Source organism: Dermacentor albipictus, chromosome 1, assembly GCF_038994185.2.
Source record: "Dermacentor albipictus isolate Rhodes 1998 colony chromosome 1, USDA_Dalb.pri_finalv2, whole genome shotgun sequence".
In the NCBI taxonomy this organism is placed as follows: domain Eukaryota; kingdom Metazoa; phylum Arthropoda; class Arachnida; order Ixodida; family Ixodidae; genus Dermacentor; species Dermacentor albipictus.
In genome coordinates, this window is record NC_091821.1 from 24,348,387 (window position 1) to 24,370,782 (window position 22,396).

At 49.6% G+C, this 22,396-nt stretch overlaps 1 long non-coding RNA gene across 1 annotated transcript in view; it reads right to left on the reverse strand.

Moving 5' to 3' along the window:
• LOC139054749 (uncharacterized) overlaps window positions 1-22,396 on the reverse strand; it is an 88,098-nt gene that overhangs the window by 58,265 nt on the left and 7,437 nt on the right. The gene's annotated exons all lie outside the window — the stretch shown is intronic.

Here is a 22,396-nt window from a genome sequence, read left to right on the forward strand (position 1 = left end):
TGCCAGTATGGCTCTAACAGCTCGCTTGGAAAAACGTTACCGGGCTAGAAAGTCCACTTCATCGACGTATTCCAGTGGGTCCTGCTTGTCAACCAGACGCCGGGCTGGAGTCAAAGGCGGAGGTTTGTACACAGTCGCGTAAAGAAGTTAATTTGCTCGTCGAAGAAACTGTGTATAGCTTTCGAAGCTATATCGTCTTCGGATAAATATCGCAAGGTCGTCATTGTCACCGCTCGCTTTTCACAAAATCAAAGTAAAAAGATATGGCACCAAACGCGGTCCGCGGAACCAAACTGGACGTCAGTACACTGCGGCTACCGCGGCCTCGGCTGCGCACGGCACCTATTCTAGCCGAGCGTACCGCGTACAAAGTCATGCGGAGAAGCATGCGTTCAGTTAGAGGAGCACGGTTAGGAAGCATGAAGGTAGCATTCCGGTTCCCTAAGCGCGGGGAAGCACCAAGGAGGCCCTAACTTAGTGCCCCTTAGTAAGGTACGTTCGAGAATTGACGCCAGGTCGCCTTACAGCGTGTGAGACATCCTTAATAAGGAAAGGAGTGTTTCAGAATCCGGGCCTTGGTGTCGACGACGACGAAGACGCATTCTCAGTGAAAGTGTCGGACGGAAAAAAAAAATTAATAACAGTTTTTTGACCGCCCGATTCATGGCCGATCCCCCAGAGTGGGTTGTGCCATTTCACTAGGGAACAAGAACGAGAACAAGAAACTGTGTGCTTCCATCAGATTAAACGTAATAGTTCTTGCCATAGTAACGTGACTATATGATTATGAGGCACGCCGTACTGGGGGACTACAAATGAATATTGACCACCTGAGGTTCTTTTACGTGCACCCAATGCACGGTACACGAGCATTTTTTTTGCATTTCGGCCCTATTGAAATACGGCCGCCGCGGCCGGGATATGTTCCCGCGCTCTTGGGCTTAGCAGCGCAACGCCAAAGCCGCTACGTCACTGCGGCAGTACACTCTGCAGGTAGGCGGCAGCAGATGTGGAGTTCATAGGCAAAGACGTTCGGTGGCAGAACTGGCGCCACAAGAAAGGGAGAGACACGATGTAGAGAGTGAGAAACAGACGAGAGGAAAGGCAGGTGGATTAACCAGACGCACATTCGGTTTGCTACCCTGCACACAGGTAAGCGAAAAGGAAGGAGAAAGGCAGGGAGGCTGACCAAAATAAATATACGGTTTGCTACCCTACACTAGTGGACGGTGGACGAATAGGTGCGAAGAGAAGAAGGAGGGAGAGAGACAGACCGAGAGAGAGAGAGAATAGAGATAGAGAGCGACCTCTTTGACATAGCAGTTGGTAGAGAGGCAAGATGGTGTGCAGGAAGCTGTGCAGTATTCCTAATATGAACCTGCAGAGTATGGACAGTGATGCGCGTTTGTAAAGGGTGTTCACGTGTGATGGTGACGGCTGCCGTCGTGTAGGTACACCCCGGAAGGCACATCCAGAAGTCTCGCACTTGCACGCATTGTAACGCACGCAGGTTAGTCTTGCAGTTCATAAGGGATATGCTGCAGCGTAGGAAAAAAGGGGCTTTCCAGGGCATCGTCATTGATATCACTGACGCGCCGCACAAATTTACCACATAAGAAGTCTCATATATAAGAACTTGCGTCAGTCTCTCTATAATGTATACCTGACATGTGGGCTACATATAGCAGGTCTCGATCAGTAATGATCACAAGAAGACGGTGTGTTGATTCGTACATTAAAGCATAATTATAGACGCTTATCACGTCCGATAGCGGGAGTTCTGTTGAAAGGCAAGATAGAAGCCTTCTTTTTCCTTTCTTTTTCAAGGAGCCCGGCAGTCGTGGAGAAGCGGACAGTTCGTGTATGCGTCTACTCTTTTTTCTTGCACCCCTCGGTGTGGTCAGCTCTTTTGGTTGCCCCCCACGTTGAAGCGCCCCACTTTATATAAGAGCATGTACCTTGTATATACTCAGGCTTGGTGTTAAAACAACACTAAGCCATAGCTGACAACCTGCGTGCAAGGCGCATTATTTTACTGGCGTGCCGTGCGTGTTTTGTTCCTGTGGCAGCTGCCATCAGCAATAAGCCGTGCCAGCGGAGGTTATATTACTCCGCGCTCCTTTACTAGGTCGAGTCACGCGGGCAAACGGCTCCTTTGAGGGTCGCGCGTGCAAGCTCACGGCTGAAGACAAGAATCGCTCGAATGGCGCTTCCCCTCCGCATATTCCCTTGTTTGTCATGATTTATACTGTTTCTCCGAAGCGGAAGACGAGGTCGGTTAAATGGTTCAAATGCGCGCCTCCGGCCCCTATAGTTAGTTCGACGTAATCCAACGCAACGCGAGACGAAAATGAGGGGGTGGGGGCGAGGAGGACGTGTTTCGTTCCGGCGCGAAACGGGTCGGCCCGGGTGTGCAAAGCGGCTGCGCGAAGGAAATTCTAATTGGACTCCCGCGCCGGCTCCGAGCTGCGAGCGCTCGCTGCGCGCAGCGCCGGCTGGCAGCGTCGACACCGCTTCAGGGGGAGAGCGCGTTTTTCTCTTTTCGCCGCCAGCGTCTTGCAAAAGAGCATGCGGCACTGCGCGCAACGCGGAGCGCGTGCGGGGCAATGAAATTGGAGGTTTTCAGAAACGCCTTGTCCCAGATTCGGCCCTGGACACGGCGCAGTGTGCGAGGGCGGAAGCGAAAGCTTGTGGCCTTCTTTGGCAACCGAGCCGCTGTCCTATCTGCCTTCTCTCGTGCAGGCTGCTGCGCTTATTGTTTTGTCTTGACGTTCCCAGTTTGTGCCTGGTATGCCCGTGAAATGGCTCGCATATGCGAGTGTGTGGAGCAGAATGGCGGTGACGTAATGTGATAACAGTTGCACGAAGAAAAGAAGAAGGAAAGTACAGATTTGCAGTTCCGTACAGTTGAAAAAACCTAGGAATCATATGTGTAACATTCAACACACAGTCGAAGGGAACAAAATCAGGCAGAATTGATCGTGCAACAGAGGTGACTTGTACGCTAACGCAAGTTCGGTTGTCTTTCTTATTTAACTGCTATTATAAAAAAAAAGAAAACTCGTGATTGAAAGAAATAAAGAAAAAGTGGTTGACAGAGCATTTCGAAACAGTAATATCACAAGTCAAGAAAGCAGCCTCCCGAATTCGTTTTCGCAGCGCCACATTTTGTAGTCTTCAGACTCTGTCAATGTTGCGTAGGCCATATATAGATTCGATAATAGCAGCGCAACTGCACTAATGCAAGAATTCTGTTTGGGTTTTTATTCCGACTCCCGTGTTTAGTTTCCAGGAGTGCTATATCGAAGAGCCTGGCATCTTAAGTGGCACCAGCTACTCCGGCATGGTATCTCGAATGAAGGAGTTAATCAACGCCAAAGAGAAAGAGTTCGAAAATTAAGAAACAGCATCAACAACACAACTTCAGGTTCCGGGCGGGAGAAGAAAGTTCAAGTTCAGCAACGTAGTACAAATATCACGCATAACAGCGGATCACCATCGCATAACAGACGCACCAATTTGCGTACGTTAGCTTAGTTTGTATACGAATGAATCGTAAGGATTCATTACTGAAGCGAGCAACGTTGCTAAGTACCATTATATTGTGGGGTTCAGCAAATCATCGGAGGGCCAATATATCATAAAACGCTCGCCCTTGTGATGTGGTCATCGACCTTATTCTTCCTCATTCGCTGTCATATGACCAATCATCGGGCAATGCAATGGAACGTTTGCTCCAACAATGCAGCAATCCAGGTTGACGAGCGCCACAGATGATGGTACTAAAAGTCGCGCTACTGATATGGTCTCGCACGACGGGCCCCCCAAAATTTCGACAAATATTTGTAGTCACCCATTTTGTTTACCGCGCCATACACAGGTTCCGTTGATTGAGTGTATGCTATATACTACTTCAGTGGATGTGGTGCAGCGTAAAGGATAGAACACAACGCAGAGAACAACGAGCAAAGAAAGTGAAATAACCACCGTGCTGCGATCTCTCTGTGTTTTTTTCTCGACGCTTGTTTTCCACGCTGCGTTGATCCGTTACGCAGAACCAGCTAGCTCGACCTTCCGGTTCGGCCAAATGCTAACCCGCCGTAGCGGAAGCCCCTCAGCCGTTAAGGAAGACAGAGATCGGCGGCTATACCGGCAGGGCTTGCGGAGGAATTTCGTAGTCCCTGCTTGTTAATCGCAGCGACGGAGCCTCCGCGTCGATATCTGCGACTGAGCCGTGTCGGCGCGCGCGGATATAACAAGGCAGAGCCCTCCACCCCCTATCAAAGGCGCGTCCCTCCCCAGCACTTTGCAGCTCCACACCGGGACACCGTTGCGGCTGCGGCGGTGCATTGTATTGAAATGAAGCGGGTCATCGGTCGCCGGGCTCGTCTTCCTTCAGCCCGCTTCCCAGGAGGGTGCGGCGCCGGGCGCGTCACGCTCACCGTGTCGCGCATCCGCCGACGCCGCCAGCCCCCCGAACCACCCTCGCCACCCCCGGAGTATCCGGCCGCTGCCGAAACGGCAGCGCTGGCCCGGGCGGCCGCCCCGCTATTGTTCGGTCCCAGCGGCGGCGGCGGCGGCGGCGGCAGAGCCCCTCACAGCAGACGGGGTCTGCGCGCGATGCGGCAGCACACACCGGCGAAACGCCCTACGCCAATGGGACGCGCCGGCGGCCAGCGTTTGGACAGGCGCACTCATCTATATAGCTGGTCGGGTCAGGTTCTAACGGCGTGCATGGTGACTATCGTCCCATCACATGCCGTCAGCCGTCCCACCAGATTGTCCTTGGGCATATGGCAGCTACCGTGGCGCGAGCATTCTAGTACTGGAGTCATGCGCATCCTAGTAAAATCCAGACAAACATCACGACCGTATGTAAGAGCACACGGTCAAGCAGCCCGCGAGCGTTTTTTGCAGCGATCATTGTAACGGCAGGCTGCCGCGACTGGCTGTACCCTTGTGCGAGGTCACCCTGCGCAGAAGGGGAAACACTAAGCGAAAACCAAGATAGGCTCGCTCGGCGAGCTCCCGAGCTGCCGTGTGACTCCCGATGAAAGCACTGACGCACCCAAAAGTACCCCGTACTCGCACGACATACACAAGTCCGCAGTCCGAAGGACGATCGCAGTATATGCAGTTGGGGGCCTCTGTACCACAGAGAAAGATAAATCGTGAAGAAAGGAACGTTGGCACGTTAGCGGGAAAAGCGTTTGGTTGGCTTATTAGCCTTCCCAACGGAAGGTGGAGGAGGTAACAGAAAGATGACATGAAGAAAGACATGCTCCTTACAGACATGACATGCTCCTTATTAGCATGCGCGTGCAAAGGAAATGTCACGTGGTCAAAGGTGCGATCACACTGGTCCTGTTGAAAGGGCCTTCGCAGCCCATGGGAAGCACCGAAGGTACTGCTCCACACTTACAGAGAATACGTCCGGATCTGTGGACAATGTTCTTAAGCGCTGGAACGATCACAAAGACGCGGTTCTTGTAGTGCATGAACGCGTCAGTACTGATACTGGAGCTATATAGCGGTGGTTACCAGACGCTAAAACATGTCTTGAAGGTTACGTTCTCGAACAGTTGTGAACTTTGTGCACAGTCCACGTAGCGTTGCATCATATACGATCCCAAAATGTTAAATATCGCAGTGCGAAGCAGGACAGAGGGACACAGAAAGAACGAGTGCTTCGTCCTCGTTGAGTACGCTCAACTAGCAGACACTGAGTATTTCCTTTCCTAAATCATCCTCGTGTTTTCTGTGTCCCTCTGTCTTGCTTCTCGCTGCACCATGCATTAAACATTATGGAAAACTTACTAGCCCAAACCAACATCCTTCTAAGCGACTCCAACGCGTGAATTTCATGCTACTGCGTCTTCATTGCTCAGTGCAGTAAGCACAACTCTTGAGAGTCTCATCCGTCAAGACATCCGGGCACTATATCTAAGCATTCTCGCCGTGCGCACGTCCTGCTACGTATTGCAGTGCTGCATACCACCGACAAAATGGTCTACTGAAGTTGGGAAAAGTAGACTGACCGCGCGATATCTGAAGAACTATACGCTCGTCTTACGCGCACACCGCCGAATTAACCAGTTCATAGCAATGGTGCCAACTACAGACGCGACGAAAAATCTAGTGTTTTCATGCGACGCGTGTGGTTCTTACCTTTTTGTCGCCCAAAGTACTTGCATGTTGGCGAGCACTGAGGGTCGGGGTGGAGGGGAGAAGGAAAGGGACAGGGAGAAAGGATAGACTAGGAACGAAGGAAACTACATAATGTACAATGTTGGGTAAAAGTAAGTAAGTAAATGAATAAATAAATGCGATTGTAAACATGAAAAGCCATTGTTCGCTTGCGCTGCCACGTCGGCGAAGTGTTTGTAAACCCGGCCCGTACAGGCGCAGTTGTGTCGCCACGGTGGGGCGCCCGAAGCGACCACGTTGGGTCATCATCTCGATGGGTGTGAATGGGAGCAACATGCAGTCGTTCACTAGGAGACGGGTTGAAAGCAATGTGAAAACAGAAAAAAATAAAGGACCGCGCTAGCTGTGCACCGGAGACAGGCCGAAGCGTCAATTTTCGATGCTGGCGCTTTCCGTGCGAGGACATGGCACATGTACTTTCAATGGCGCGGTGTCGCTATTCTTGGTGGACGCTCGATTATCACATAAAGCTTCCCATCGCACGCGCAGGCGTACCGATTGTTTTCTGTAGAATACCCCTACTGCCTGTTCATCTCACCTTTTACAAACAAACATAAAGAAAATAATGATTGGTTTACTTGTGCAGAGTTATGTGAAAAGGTTTTTGAAAGGGATATATCACCGGCGTGAGCTGGATGGATATAGGACATGAAGGAAATCGCGATTCGAAATCCAATCATCAGATGCGGACCCGTCTATATACGACGTTAATTAATGATGATTGTTCTTGCTTTGAAAACTCGCACAGTCTCTGCTGCAGTTTGTCGGGGTCAGACTTTGCATCCTTGGCTACCATATTTTTTTCCCGCACTTTCACACTTTAAATGACCCGTACGTGTAGCGTAGAGGAATGGGACACTCATGGCCTCGGGTCTAAGTGTCCGCCTTCGTTTACGCAACTACCCTCAAACCTTGTGGGGTTGACAAACTCCAATGAGCTTGTGATCTCCATGTGTTTATGTAGTTGAAGCATGTAATTGCTAGCACAAATAAAGCTGACTACATAGAGGACAAAAATAAATGAAGGAAAGCTCTGGAAATATATTGCAACCTTAAACAATTCCAGGAACATTTTAATTATTGCTTAACTGAGATAATTAGTTTTCTCCAACTGCCGTCTCCACCGGTTGCATCCTACATTGAAGCTACAGACTTCATCGAACTTATCCCACCGTGATGCAACTTTACTGGGCGCCTCTGGTTAGGGGTGGCTTTTACGAAAGCCTGCTCATTCCTTACTGGAATATCCGAGACACCGATCTGTGACTCGTGCAACTGTGAAGAAATGATTGAGCATGTGTTGTGTTTTTGTGATCTCTATGACAACGAACGCGACGTTCTTCAGAACATTCTTCAGCGACGCGGGCACGTTTATGAAACGTTTTATGAAGGTTTCATGAAAGCGACTGACCTCAGTGACCGATTATAGGCGTGAAGTTATGCACATCCGCATGTACTCACACCGATAGTACCTTCTTCCCTCCCTCTCCTTTCTTTTCTTCCTTAAACCCCTGCCCCTGTGTAGGGTAGCAAACCGGACGTGCGTCTGGTTGACCTCCCTAACTTTCCTTCCTTCCTTTTCATCCTCCTCCTCCCAGTTGACCAGCCGCCACATATATATCTTTCATGGACACACAATTAAGTCAATCTTTGAGCACTATCACAGTTCGCTCTCACTGCGTAGAGTCACTAAGTTACAACAACGTTCTGATCTTCAGGTTCAGGCGCAGAAGTCCCTCGTTGAGTACGCTGAACTAGCACCCGTTGAGAATTACTTTTGCTAACTTGTGTGAGAATACCGACTTTGCAATCATTAAAACTTCTTCGCTAATTATTTGAGAAGGCAGCCGGCCAATGGCAAACTGAACTTACGAATGAAAAGCTTTTTGAATACGGCCTCAGGTTTCAGCACAGAGCGGATTACTATATGAATTACAGTGCCAACCTGTACACGTGTGTACGGATGGTAGCCTAATCTTTTGTTTTTGGCGGATATTACAAGAAATTATATTATTGCAGGCTATAATTTCCACTCTATCTCAAGGTTTGCGCCTACGTCTGCTTGCTTATATAAGTTTCTCAGCCCAGTCGTCGAGTTTTGCTCGTACAATGCCGACGCGAATTCCTGTCCGCAGATGAACTCCTTTTCTAGAGTCAAATAAGTGCGTGCACCGAAGCGGGCCGCTTAAGATGTTCCCTTTTGAGGTAGTGCATGCACCGAGGGATCATTAGCTGGGGAACGAGCTGGTTCTGGGGATTTCGTATAGTCGAACATTTTCTTACAAGGATCAGGCATTGCGCGGCCGCGAATCAATATTCTTGCTTCGGGAAATGCATCCGGACGCGAGCGGGATGGGGAAATAGCAGTGGAGGAGGCAGACTTTTGTGACACACAGAATGGGTCGTGGGTGTTTTTTTTATTTTTATTTTATTCCCGTTTCATGGGCGCTTCAATGATGCGCACCGTCGCCAGCGTACGACTATAACTAATGCATACGCGGGTCGAGTGTGACTATATTCGAATTTGTATTTCCTGTTTCTTACTCCAAACAGAAGAAAACCTGTTGCCGATATACCGAGGTTAGCCTGGGCGCTGTTGCAGCTGCTTCAGCGTTTGTTTGGGCAGCAAAACGGCGGTTCGTTTAACGGAGACCCCGTTAGCGAGCGATTGACGAAAACACGGCAGCACAACGCCGTTTCCGCCGTCATCGCCAAGAGTGTGTTTCCGCGGCAGAAGGCACGGCTTGTCGGAGCGCGCCAACCCAATGAAGAGGGCGAAACACGCGACTGCAAGTTACAAGGAGTCGGGGAAAACGCGTACCGAGGCAAAACAAACAGCGCCACCCGGCTTTCTCCCAGGAGAGAGGTCTCGGCGTCACCTTTATGAATGAACGCCGCGCGTACGCTACTACGACGGCGGCGACGGCGACGACGTGGCTCCGCAGGAGGGGAACCCACGCACGCGCACTTGCTTCTCAGCGGGGCAGCCTGTGCGAACCGCGCGTCATGAATGAAAATGGCAATAACCCTTGGGCCTCTGGTGCAGCCGCCGCCGCTTCGGCTGTGCTGCTTCTTGCGCAGGCGGTGCTGCCTTTCAAGCGTCGCCATTCCATCAGCGGGAGGAGCAGCGAACACGCCGCTTCGACATCACGCTCTCGCCTCCTCACTTCCACCTTTTTTGTCGTGGCTGTGCAGCCGGAGGCAGCTTCCTCTTTCGCCGCCGGCGCAATCCATCGAAGAGTAGTAGTCGTCTTCGCCTAGCCTCCTCTCCCGCACCCCCGTCCGTTTCGAGTTTTTTGTTTGTGCTGCCCTCCTCTGCAAACGTAACGATCGACGGAAAGTGGCGGCGCGAACGAGAAGCCCCCGAGGAGAGCAATCACACAGCCGAGCAATAATGAAGGCTACGGCGACTTGCCGCGATGGTGTACGCCAGCGACCTGTCTGGCGTGTAGTAGTGACAGAGGGTAGAAGGGGACCGAGGGTTGCGCAGAGAACTAAAACGCATAACAAAGGACGGAAGGAAGAAAACTGCGCAGGGCTCTTTGGAGGCGCGCTCAGTCATACACGTATCGTACGGAGAGGTGGTCGACGCAAGCGAGGGAGAATCGTGAATGCGTAGTCTAGAGGCAGCGAGGAGCACAGGTGGAGGGTAGCCAAATACTCCTACGCCATGAACTGGAAGCATATAAAAGAGTCTCGCCGAGGTTCGTACCCCGTCATTTGGAATCGTGCCACATACGACGGCCGACTTCGGCCCCCTCCGAGCGTTTGTACGAGCATTGATGGCCGCTGGTAGACCGGCCTTTTGTCCGCACTTCGTGGAAGTGCGTTTTGCTGCGTATACGCGAGCTTTCAGATGGCACAGGGCTCGCGCGCGCTGCGTATACTCATTCAGATGTGGAACTGGTCGTGTGTTCACCCAGCCTGCGCACTTGTTGCTTTTGTTTTCTTTTCTCTTTCTTCTTTTGATCCGCGCTTTCTTCTCATTGCCTGACTAAGCAATTACTTTTTGTTTCTCATTAGAAGATTTTCGAGGGTCTCGTTTAAAGCAGGAGAAGCCTAATATGATTAGGCGTTTGATCGTATCCAGCCGTAATCCATTAAGTTCCGACAAGTCACAGCAGCCTGAGCAGCCAAAGTTCAGGCGCGTTGCACCCCGTATTCGACGTCCCATCGTTTGTCCGGCTTAAGTTTCGCTTGCTTCCGGTATATTTTCTGTCAACGTCAAATATGCTTCGCTACGGGTACACTTTGTTTACATTAAAATACCCAGCAAGTGAAAGAAAATTATAGTGACGTTTCACTTCGTGAACGCGGGTTAAACGCAAGCGTATGGGTGCTATTCCCGTTTTGTGCATTACGCGTAAAATGTTTTTTTTTTAAATGCCAAGATTGTGAGTAAGAGTCGCCGTGTTTTTTAAGGCTTACTTTTTATTTTGTATGTTCTTTGGGCGCACGTTCTTCAGGAATCTCCTGGGCAAGCCAAATCCACGTCTTCTGCCGGTCTTGTTCAGCTCGTGCCCGGCGCTTGCCGACGACTTCGGGGTCGGTCGACTCGCGCTCTGCCTGTCGCCGCTTGCGTTACTGCTCCGTCCTTCTCGCTCGGCCTCGATCGCCAAACAAACCCGGTACATACATAGCACACACAGAGCCCGTAACATCCTGCCAGAGAAGATAAACCCAACGCGCCTCCGGCTACCCTCCTCCTCCGCGATGCATCGCCTCCTTCTCCTCCTCTCCTCCTCCGCGTGCTCTCTGGTACCTTCCCCGGCGCGCTCTCCTCCTCTCTACCTCCAGGCGCCCTACTTCTCCAGCGCTCACTTCCCTCTCCCAGCCCGGCGGTCTCCGACTTATCGCGCCGATTTCACGGCCGCGGCATGTACGTTTGCGCGCAAGAAGTTGCTCGTGGCCGTGAAGATAGCGCGAACACCAAAACGTAACCTGCACGCTGGTTAGCGTCACACAAATGTGTGGCTTATGGTTGCTGCTGATGATGACGGTGATTGTGGCTGAAACACCTGTACTCTGAACAGTGACGGGATGCGTGTACATGTAGAATGCATGTAGAATGCATGTAGAAGTGGCATCAGCCTTATCACCGACCTTCGACGATTAATTGTTGGACTTTTAGGGATCAAAACATGCACAGTCGTCCCGGCTATCTCACATCAGTGATATCTGTTTTACTGTGGTCAGTGCTTGCGAGGACACTTGTGGAGACCACATATTTCTATTTCATTGTCTACGCACTAAGCATGACGTCTTAACTATGGTGCCAAATTATTATCAGCCACAATGCCTCAAGCAGTTGGTTTTAAGGAGTCCAAAGCAGCAGAATGTTCTTGATATATTCTTGAATGTTCTTCAAGAAATGTTGTCAGCTGCACACCACGCGTTCAATCGTTCTTTGTTCTGTCACAAGTGATCAAATCTATTGTGGCTAGAAACGAACTTTTCGCGTCTCCAAGAGAGGTAGAGAGAGAATGAAGAGGGAAAGGTACGGAGGTTAACCAAGGATGTGCCCGGTTGGCTACCCTACACTTGAGAAGGGGAAAAAGGAAACGTATCTATTGTGGCTATGAGCTCACTTACGTGTCTCGTAACCATCCTCGAACGTAGACATCGTTCGTACTCAACTAACTGACTCACTCACTCAGCACTCAATGGAGGTCTCCGCAATTATTATGACAGGGTTGTCTTCATAGACTTTTCTTTCTCTCTCTCTCTCTCTTACCTCTGTTTAGGCAAGTGCTCTCAATCTCGAAATAAAGTCACCATCTGTCGGTGCGGCCCGCGAAGGACTGCGGTTTGATGGCAGAGCAGCTGGCAAAAAACCATTGGCAAGCGCTGGTGGCAAGCATGTGATTAAGCATGGCTGAGCGCTATCGCGCCCATTCGTACCTCCACCTTCCCGCAGCCCCGGCAAAATGTGGGTGCCACCCACAGGCGCCACAAGTTCTAGTCTAAGGACAGGAGTGGCAGGGGGGTTCTAGCCCATGGCCCGTAATCAAACCCGTGTAGATAGCGCCGAGCAGCATAATGCAATAGGCGTTGAGCCACCGCGTTGTCGTTACAGAACTAAATGACAGTGCTCTGAGCGCACGTTCGTGAGTGTTGTGTGCGTACGAGAGACACCCGATGCATCACTGCTGACGTTCAGCCTATCAAGACAAACACCGGCAAAAGTCTGCAAAATTCGCCTGAAATGCTGAACTCTCAAAGACTCTAAAAGTCTAAAAGACTCCGATACTCCGAGCCCTTGGCCAACCCGAGGGAAATTATAACGGACGAGTTTATGAAGGAGTTTAAACTTTACGAACCACTGCCAGGTGTAACCCATTCGAGGAAGTGTCAGCGCAAGAGGCAGGGACCATTTCGGGCTGAAAAAAAATGGAAACGAGAAGACGGCAGCGCGTGCCTTGACCAGTGTAGAAGGCGAAAGCAGACAGACTGCCACTGGCGGTGACGTTTCGCGGCAAGAGAGGTGAGGGAGAGGGGCAGCCGCGGACAGGTTCTGCTCTCGCGGTGAGCGCGCCACCGCTGGCCTCTCATTTCCTGGCGGTAGACGCAGGGGACGCGAAGAAAAACGAAAGGCGACGACGCCACTTTTGTCTTCCTCTAACGATGTTAACCGCGCGCGCTCGCCAAGCCAGCGCCCGCAAGGCGCGCTTTCATTATTAATATTTCCGCTTCCTGTAATATATCCTTCCAGTGGCCGGCATTCGGCAGCTGACCGGCGGTCCAGGGACGCACTGTGCGCCATTCTTTTATCTTCTTTCTTTAAAAATGCGTTGTCCTCGTTTTCCTTCGCGTACGCACCGATGCCAAGTGCTTCTCGAGCATGCAGCTTCTTGCACTTCGTCTTTGTCGTTTCTGGTGGCGGGCGGCAGTTCGGGCCTTTTCATGGTTTTCGCTTTTCGCGTCTCCAGTTCCCACACGATGTGCATCTATTACATGACTAATGCCAGCTGCGGAGCACCTCTGCCCCACTCATTTTCATCGGGCGACGAACAAAAAGCTCCCACCACTAAACGTTTCTTATGAGTTGATCGTTGTAGAGCTAAATACTGAATACAAGCGAAACAATCATATTCATGAGAGCAGCGCGCAGTAAACAACAACACAGAATGTACTAGACGGGACAAGCGCTGTCCTGTTTGTGTTTTGTTTACTTTCCAACTCGCCCTGTTCGCCATCCTTGCACATAATGCGCAAACAGAAACACGTAACACGAAACACACGGCGGTGCGGTCGTTGCCTGTATTGCTTCCGCTCTAAGTTGCCTTGCAGCCCTTTGCCGAATTATTGCTGCATTTCTTTGGTGCATGTTCTCTCTTTGTATTCGGATTGACATCGCTTCAACTCGACCATTTCTAGCAGTGAACAAGGCCAGTCGCAGTGTGAAATAGCTGTAAGGAACGCATATCTCGTTGCAAGGTTTAGACAGACCTCCTCCAGAGCAGATTTTTCCACCCTGCGTGTCCATTATTAGAATATATATATATATATATATATATATATATATATATATATATATATATATATATATATATATATATATATATTCTGCTCTCTGTCCTGCTGCAGTACACAGGGTGAACACTTTTACGTTCTATGGAATTTTTAAAAATCGCCTGTGGCATAATTCTTGTCCTTGAGCTGGATTATTAGAAGAGGGAGACATTACTAGCTTGAGAAATCGAAACACATGAACAACCAATAAAGCAAAGTCACTAATCAACTTTTTAATTAATTACTTTACGCCACTTATTGCAATTTACGAATTATAGGCGGTGAGCTTGCAAGACGCATCCATTTGAAATGACTTTCCAGGGTGACTCCAGTTTCAAGATATTATTTCCCAAAGTGTGGGACGAAACACGTGGACGTTCCAGTTACTTCTGTGCTTCATTGCATAAAAGAGCGTTTTGTTAAAAAAATTAAGTGGAACAACAGCGCATTTTTGCGGTAAGTTTGATGGCGCATATCTCCAAACTGGCGTCATTATGGAAATTCAGTCCAAGTGGATACGCCTTGCAAACTAACCGACTACAATTCGTAAATTGCAATACGTGCCGTAAAGTAATTAATTCTAAGGATAATTAGCGGGTTTTTGTCGACTAATTGAATATGTGTTTCAATTTCTCGTGCAAGTAATGTCCGCCTCTCTGAACAATCCAGCTCGAGGACTATAATCATGTTATCTGTAACAGGCTACTTTAAATATTACATAACACGTAAAAATGATCACACTGTATCTTACAGCAGGAAAAAGAGCAGGACATCGTACACGCGAAAATGTTTCGCCTTGCAGGCTACCATGTTTGCCGCTATTTGCCCGTGACGTGGTGGTCGAACCCTCCGGAAGTCACCTTAAGGGCGCAGCTCACACGTGACACTGCTTCGACTGCTGTCTAAGCGATGACGCTCCTTGACGCTCAGCGTCATCTCTGACAAGCGCCAGCACGGTCGCCCATGGTCGGTCGTCGCGACGCGAGCAGTGACCCTGAAAAAATGTCAACCGCGCCGTCGGCGGCCACCGTTTGTGTGCGTTCCGGTTGCTTTGCCACCTGGCCGGCTTCCTATGCCGCCTCTGTTGTCCTCGTCGCGCTTCAGTTTCTCGTCGATGGGCGCCGCCGATTGGGCGCCAGACCGAAACGCATGCGTGCCGCCTCCCGCACAGAAGCTTACTTTAATGCTAAATTCTCGCTGCTTTGCGCTATTCGTAGCCGTTTCACTTGTGCTAAATCTTTCTGGTCACTTCAACGTGCATCTCTTCTTCTGGACTGCCTGCGACTTTCCGGGTGGTCGGGCGAGAAAAGCAAGCCCTGGTCGCCGCAGGATCCTGGTCGGTGCAAGTGTATACATGCGGAGCTCGGGAAATCTGGCGCCAATATTAAAGCAAGGCCGCTTGCTTAAGAAGTGCATTCTGCAAGGGGAAGTGTTCTGTGCTCCCTCTCTGTTCTGCAGACTGGAAGAGAGGGAAGCTTTAGCGTGGAGGAGGCCACCGCGGGAATGCTTCTCGGGTCTGCTACTGCGCAATGTGGCAGAATATAAATATCAGCCGTTTCGGTCTACAACTTGGCTGTGAGGGAAATAATTAAAAAAAATGCAATTGCACCGCTCTTTATTCCGTATCCCTTGATTATGGGTGTCAGTCAAGCTCTTCCATGCTTACACCATCTACAGCCTGCTCTGAACAATATTGAATCAATGAAGAAACCATACTGAATCAATTCTGTGCGGTTTGAGCTTCGTTGTTGTTTGACGCAAGGCCTTTGTCGATACACCGTTTTGCACAGGCTAGTGTGCCTCAACACTCACGTTAACGATGTTGATTAGTCTTGTGAACAATTATGTATTCAGTCAACAAAGCTGACTGCCATTTATGTCACAGTACGGTCATTCCAGTGGAGCAAAAAGATGTTCGCGGTTTCTTATGCGGCTTTGGCTGACCCTCGGAGTGTCTTGTGTTTGTACTTCTCGGTGGGGCGCTGTTCTGCGCGCACTCGGTAGCACTCTCCCATGTGGAGCACTCCCAACAGATCCTCTGGAGACGCCTCCAGACCCGCTCTCTCCCATCCCCTCAGCTGCTATCCCACTACTGTGGCACCTCCCCTACATGCTCCCTATGCGGAGACCCTCACGCCACACTCTCCCACATCCTTTTTGGCTGCCCTGCCGATCCTCCCCCGCAGGGACAGCCCGCCATCTCAAGCTGGGAGGACTGGGAGGTCCTGCTCTCGTCTACGGACCCGACATCGCAGGTTACTGCGGTGGCTCGGGCTGCTGACGTCATGAGCAAAAGGAGCATGAACGTTTCGACGTAGTGCGGGACCGTGCGGTGGTCCAGGGACCCAGAAGAGTCCAAACTCACATGCTATGAATAAAGTTTTTCTGTCTGTCTGTGTCTCCCATGTGGATAACTAGGGGCAGTCCGTCTATGGCACATGGCTAAACTCCAGTGACCACATTGTCAAATGGAGTGAAAAGATGGCATTGCAAGTGCATAGCATGTGGATGACCTCAGGGCCTGCTTTCTAACGTTTACTTATCTGCATCATCGAATTAACTGACATATACAACAAAAAGGGATAGAAATAAACTACGCCTATGTACACAAATTTGAGCTGTTTTTTTGTGTATGCGTGTGTGACACACACACGCACGCACGCACGCAGAGAGAGAGAGAGAGAGAGCTGCAGGAAGCACCAGCATATATTTACTCATCTCTGTAACTGTCCCGCATTCGGTGATTGTCAGTTCTCTGATGCCTTGAAAAGTGTTCATAATCAGACTCTCTCGCGGACAATGATATAGTGACTGTTGCGGAAGCATGACTGAGCAAATCCTCTCGGCCGCTGACCAATGCATCAGCAAACCATCATTACCATTGAGCGCGAGAGAGTTAGATTATTTGCACATGTCATGAAAGCTGACTGCATTTGCAAAGTATCATTTGGGTTTTCTTGGTGTTTTCTTGATGTACCGATCTTAGATTGTTTTCAAGCCGTCTTCTACGTATCTTCAAGGTTGATATCGCGGTGCACGTGGTTTTTGGGGAGTATAAATACGACCGATGCCGGAAATAAACTTAGTTGTTGATAGTTGGCGCTTGTCTTTGTCTTCGGTTCTTCTTGTGTCCGTGTTTTGCTGCACTATTCGGATACGGTTCTACGGTTCCCAAATAAGCCCAGAGTAGACTAAATAAACAGGCAGTCACTACTGATCAATGGCATATTCTTTTTCGACAGAGAGGCGATTTGAGACGTTCTGCAAAAAAGAAAAGAGAGAGAAAAAAAGAAAAAGAATGCACTTCGACATTCACCCAGTTATCCCCACTTCCCCCTTTTTGCATACGCGGCGGTTGGTGGAGTGGGTGAAATGGGTGAATAAGGTGGAAACCTTCTTATTGGCCTGTATTGTCTTTAAATAACAAGAATTATTCATAATAGTGCTGAATCACGGCTAAGTGAAGCTCTTCATCGGTTGTTGTTCTTGATCTTTGCTAACTTTTGCCTGAAGTTTGAATTGATAAGTTTTGCGCGGGCGGAAGCGTTTAACTTTAGCTTCGATCAAATAACGAAAGAAGTAAAAGGACGTCGGGAAATGGTCGTCATTGCTATTTCGACCGGCAGGGCTAGTGCTCGAATCTCGTGTTGCACCTTCCCGTCTTCACATCCCAACAAACTTCACCAAGTGTCCCTTAATTAAAGCAGTGATTGTATAAAACCACTCATACAGCTTAGGACTAATTTGAGTGAAGTGCAACTTGCGAACAGCTGTCTACATTGTACACTAAAGAAAAATTTTATGATAGATTTGTAAATGGCACTTCTGGAGCACCGAAAACGTCGGCCTCTTCGCGTGCGGAGATATGGTAAGCCACAAAAGGCGGGGTAACGAAAAACGGGTGGCGACACCATATGAATGATTCCACTCTAGCTACCAGTGACGTCATATATTTGATCAACGTCAACCTAGAATAATTACCATTTTGTCAATAAACAAGGAATAAATTGCATTCTAAAGGAACAAAAAAAAAACCTCCACCTAGCAGTTTCGAGAACGTCCGCTGCCAAGAAACGGCCCGGACACACGAAGTACATGGTATAACACTGACGTAACGAACGCTGCGCCCTGCGCGAAATTCAAGATGGGAAACTTTGGCCTTCATTTCCTCCGCTAGTAATCAGCCATTTTAGGTTAAATAAATAAAGACATCAATATTTAAACAATGCCTCACGATTAAAAAAGCTGATATTGCAGTTGAGAACAAACCACTGCTTTGATAAAAAATTGTTGGCAGGTCACTACATAGTAGAAAGTTTTTCGCATGCTTAGGGGCACTGATTTCCCCTATAGCTATGGATGTAGAGAGAGAGATAGAGAGAAAAAGAGGCAAGAAAAGGCAAGGAGGTTAATCAGACGCGCGTCCGGTTTGCTACCCTGTACTGGGGGAAGGGGTAACGGGGTGAAAAGAAAGAAGGCAATAGATGTCGGTGTCTTGATGAGAGGCGATAACTTTGGAAAATATTGCTCGAGGTATTTGTGAGGGCAAAAGGACCAAATGGCTGACGGAAATGCGGGGAATATGTTGAATGTGCACCCTCAGACAATCGACAGTGATGCATGTTGTAATAGGATGATCTCTGGCAAGCACGATGGTTGCAAAAATCGAAGCACTTCGAGTTAGTCCCAGAGAGGTGCGAGTGCCTAGCTCTGTGAGCTCTCCAATGACCGAATATTGGACTTGTACATATTTGACAGCACTGGCAGTCTGTAACGTAACAATACTAGATAAAAAGACCTGCATGGATGTAGCATGGATCGTAAAGTTGTTCCCCATGATTTTCCACACATAGATTTCAAGACATGCGCAAAGACAACAGTTTCTTTTTGATGTACGCGCAATGGGCGCTCCACGAAAAGCTCCTATTGATTATGATACCTAAAGATCGATCAGCCCTTTCATAATAATGTCGGTCCGTTAATGTATAGTGGGTATGGCATCATGGGTTTGGGCGTGAATGCAATCAACCCGCACTTCGCAGGCCTTGTACATGAAGGTTGGCTTATGTCATGGTTGTTGCCTGCTGCAGTCTCGCACGCACCTGAATGCGAGTAACTATAGAAGTCCAAAGGCAAATGCCATCTGCATATATTGATACACAGACCGACTTTGGCAAAACTTCCGCTATACCAATCAGTATAACGTTGAACAAATCCTCCTCCATGAGGCACGCCGCAGTACGTGTAATGTTCAGCTGTTGGGCTCTTTTCGGTTTGCGCATAAAGATATCAGCGGGTTATGTAGTTCTGTATTCATCCAAGCATTCGGCCACCAATTCCGATCGCCTCGAGAGAGTTGTGGGGCCTTCGGGTCTCAAAGGAGTACCGACCACCGCGGGTTTGAGCTTAGCGAGCCACAGGGCCGTGTCAGCCGTCAGCCTCTAGCGCCGCTTCGCCCGAGCTCAGGCCACAAGGGGCTACCAAGCGACGCACGCAAGAACACAGTATTTCCCTAAGTTGACGGAAACATTTATTGTGTCCGACGGCACCCGACACTGCACAAACGCCCGGTCCCGGGGCGGCGGGGAACCAAAGGGGTCCCGCACCAAGGGCGAAAATACAGTCAGGGGCGCCTGTAGCACGTCGCTGCGAGAGCAGAGGCTCAGGCTGGGACACGCCGCTAGGAAAAGTCCCGGCGGCTATGCTACTTGCTCTCGCGATAACCAATGGGCCAACTCGCGAGAGCTCGGGCAATTTCCTTTGGCTTGGGCCTCCGATGAGTGCGGCTCGGCGAGGTACGACCTCGCGCGAGCACTAGGCACCCGTTCTTCGGCTTAGCGTCGGGATAGGATCAACACGATGTACGCGCTCCCCGCACAGGAAAAGGCACCATGCGTGATCTCAGTCCTAGTCACAAAGGTGTCGGCGGACGAGAGGAAGCATCGTCGGCGCCGTCCTAAGGAGCAAGCGAGCCGCTACCGTCACGGCAGTAGCCACCAGGGGCCGCTTCGTGACGTCACTAGCTCCACCCTCACCGCGAACTACCGCGAGTGGAGCGCCACCGCTGACAACTGGTTCGGAGCGAGGATTGCAGAACATAGGTGAAATGCATCCGCGCAATGGCGCGTCGAATTGCCCAAATCCCCACAGAGTTGAGGATGACGTCATGGGCAAAATTGTCATAGGCACTCTTTACATTGCGGAAGAGCGCAACGACTATTTGCTTGAAACTTTTCTCTTCTTGAATAAATGTTGCGAGATCAAACCAGTGTCGGTAGAGGAAGGGCCCCGACGAAAGCCTGCCATGAAGGCATGATGATGAAGCAACATTTACTGGGCCCGAAATAAATCGGTGGTGCACGCAGGCACCAGGCACTAGAGGTAGGCGTTGTTGCGTTCGAGGTACCATTCCAGACGTGCGGGAACCATCCTGTCCATCCCTTTTCCGATGCAGCTTGCCAGCGCAATAGGGCCATAGGCAGTCAAGTCCAACGCAGATTTTCCCGAGTTTAGCAGTGGTGTCAGTCGACTTGTCTTCCATTGTTACCGCTATGCCATAAGCTGTTGAAGCATGTAAGCAGTTGTCTTGTCGCCTCTTGTCCAAGATGTCCCAAGGCGGCTAAGGTGGTACTGTCAGGGCCTCGAGAGGATGAGCGTTTAGAGGCAGCTAGGGCAGCTTCAAGTTCTTCTATGGTAAAAGGTATACCTTTACCGGCGTACCAGAAATGCGAAAGGCGTACCAGAAATGGCCGTATATATACGGCCATTTCTGGTACGCAGGTTACAGGGATGACAATGACGTCACTGCTCGGGGCGACAGGCTTGCCAGCGATCATCGCGCAAAATTCTTCCGCCACAATAAGTTCTGTTCGGTCATGATGGAAGGCCAAAGCAGTAAAATGATGCCCTTGTTCCGAAGATGACCGCAGGCCGCGCTCTGTCGTCCAGATATATCACAGTGGCTTCCTAGAATCAAGTGATTCGCAGAATGGCTTCCATTGCTAAGCATTTAGTAAAGCAATGAACGGGGCTAGTTGGTGGACGTTCATGATTATATTGCGGTTTCTGTTACACTGACAAACATAAGGGACAACACGCGGACGTACGTAGCGCAACGTACGTCCGCGTCTTGTCCCTTATGTTTGTCAGTGAAACACTAAGCCAACATAATCATGAACTTCCACTGCTCAGCCTCCAGTTTATTAAAGTTACGCTGAATTTTCTTCCGAAGGTGTCGTGCTTCTGTCAGGTTGTGAATTGACTTAGTACGTCTGTACCGCTGTTGAGCACGCCGCCGAATTACACGCAGTCGCTCAAGTTCAGTGTCAAAGTCTGTTCTATCATCGTATCTTTCATCTTTCATCGTGGCTGTCATCGCATCGGTGATGGTACTGTCCAGGCTGCAGGCGAGGGCTCTGGGGCAAGCGTCTTCCATATTACCCTAAACATAGTCTACTCAGTCCTCTTCAAGACACCAGAATGTAAAGACTTATTGAATACATTGATCTTTACATGGATGTAAATTTCTGGAGTTTATATTGGGCAAGCTTGGAAGGTATTTTTCGTAGCTTTCCTTCATGGGAGTAATAACATTTTTCGATTTTAAATACCCTTTTACGGTTATTCATTTCTTAGTTTCCCCCATATCCGCAAGGACCATTGATTGTAAAAGAAATGTCAGCATAGCCGCAGGAGTGTTTGTTATTTACAGTCACCCTTTACAATAGCAGTATGGTTTATCGCCATTAGAATTTGCTGTAAAATATGCATACACGTTTACCAATGTTGGTATTGATCACTGCGTCGTGCTCTTTATAACTTACGGAACGGAACATCGAGAACGCCCTTTCAACGTCCGCGCTGGATATAGGTAAAACCAGGACATCCAGCGTGAAAGCGCGCCTGTATTGCGCGTGCATCCTCGAGAAAACTAGGGGCTCACCTATTTCTTCAACAGCGAACGCCTAATATTCTAAGAACTCCCTTGTCGGCGAGGTAATGTCATGCCCCGGTGGTGAAACTGCAGTAAACAACTGTTCGTACTTGTCAAACGCTTCTGGCCGTCCCGCCTTCACTTTTGGGTTCACGATATGAGAGCGGTACTAGAATGACTCGCTGGAGAATAAGTGCAACTCGCGATTAGTACTCTTCGAAACTGTTAATGAATTCTGCTCGTATATACAAGCATGCCGTCGACGTCTACAAAGATGTTTTCGCAAATGCGTCCGACTTAGCGGCGCACCTGTAGGTGCACGGCGGGCAGACGGTACACATCATGGAACCAAACATAAACTCAGCTTTGAATCTCCCTTAATTGAAAGCAGTTCGTTTGAATTTTGCACCGCAGCTGTTTATGGCTAGGATCTGGAAACAAAGTCTCCCCCCCCCCCTCCCCCGAGATGTTGACAAAAACAAGCCATCATGTGGGCCGATCCTGGTGATAGTGCAGAAAGGATCCAAGCTCAATGGCACATGCCCCTGCGGGCTTGAGGATCTGTAGCGCACCCTTGAACTACCCTTGCCACACTGGGGACCTAGATAGGTTCCAGGCACAAGGGTAAGAACATCAGTTTTACAGCGAAGCTGTCTATGGCTAGGATCTGGAAAAAAATGTGTCCGAGATGTTGACAAAAACAATGCGCCGGAGCGATGAACGCTGTTGCCCAAACGCTAGTCT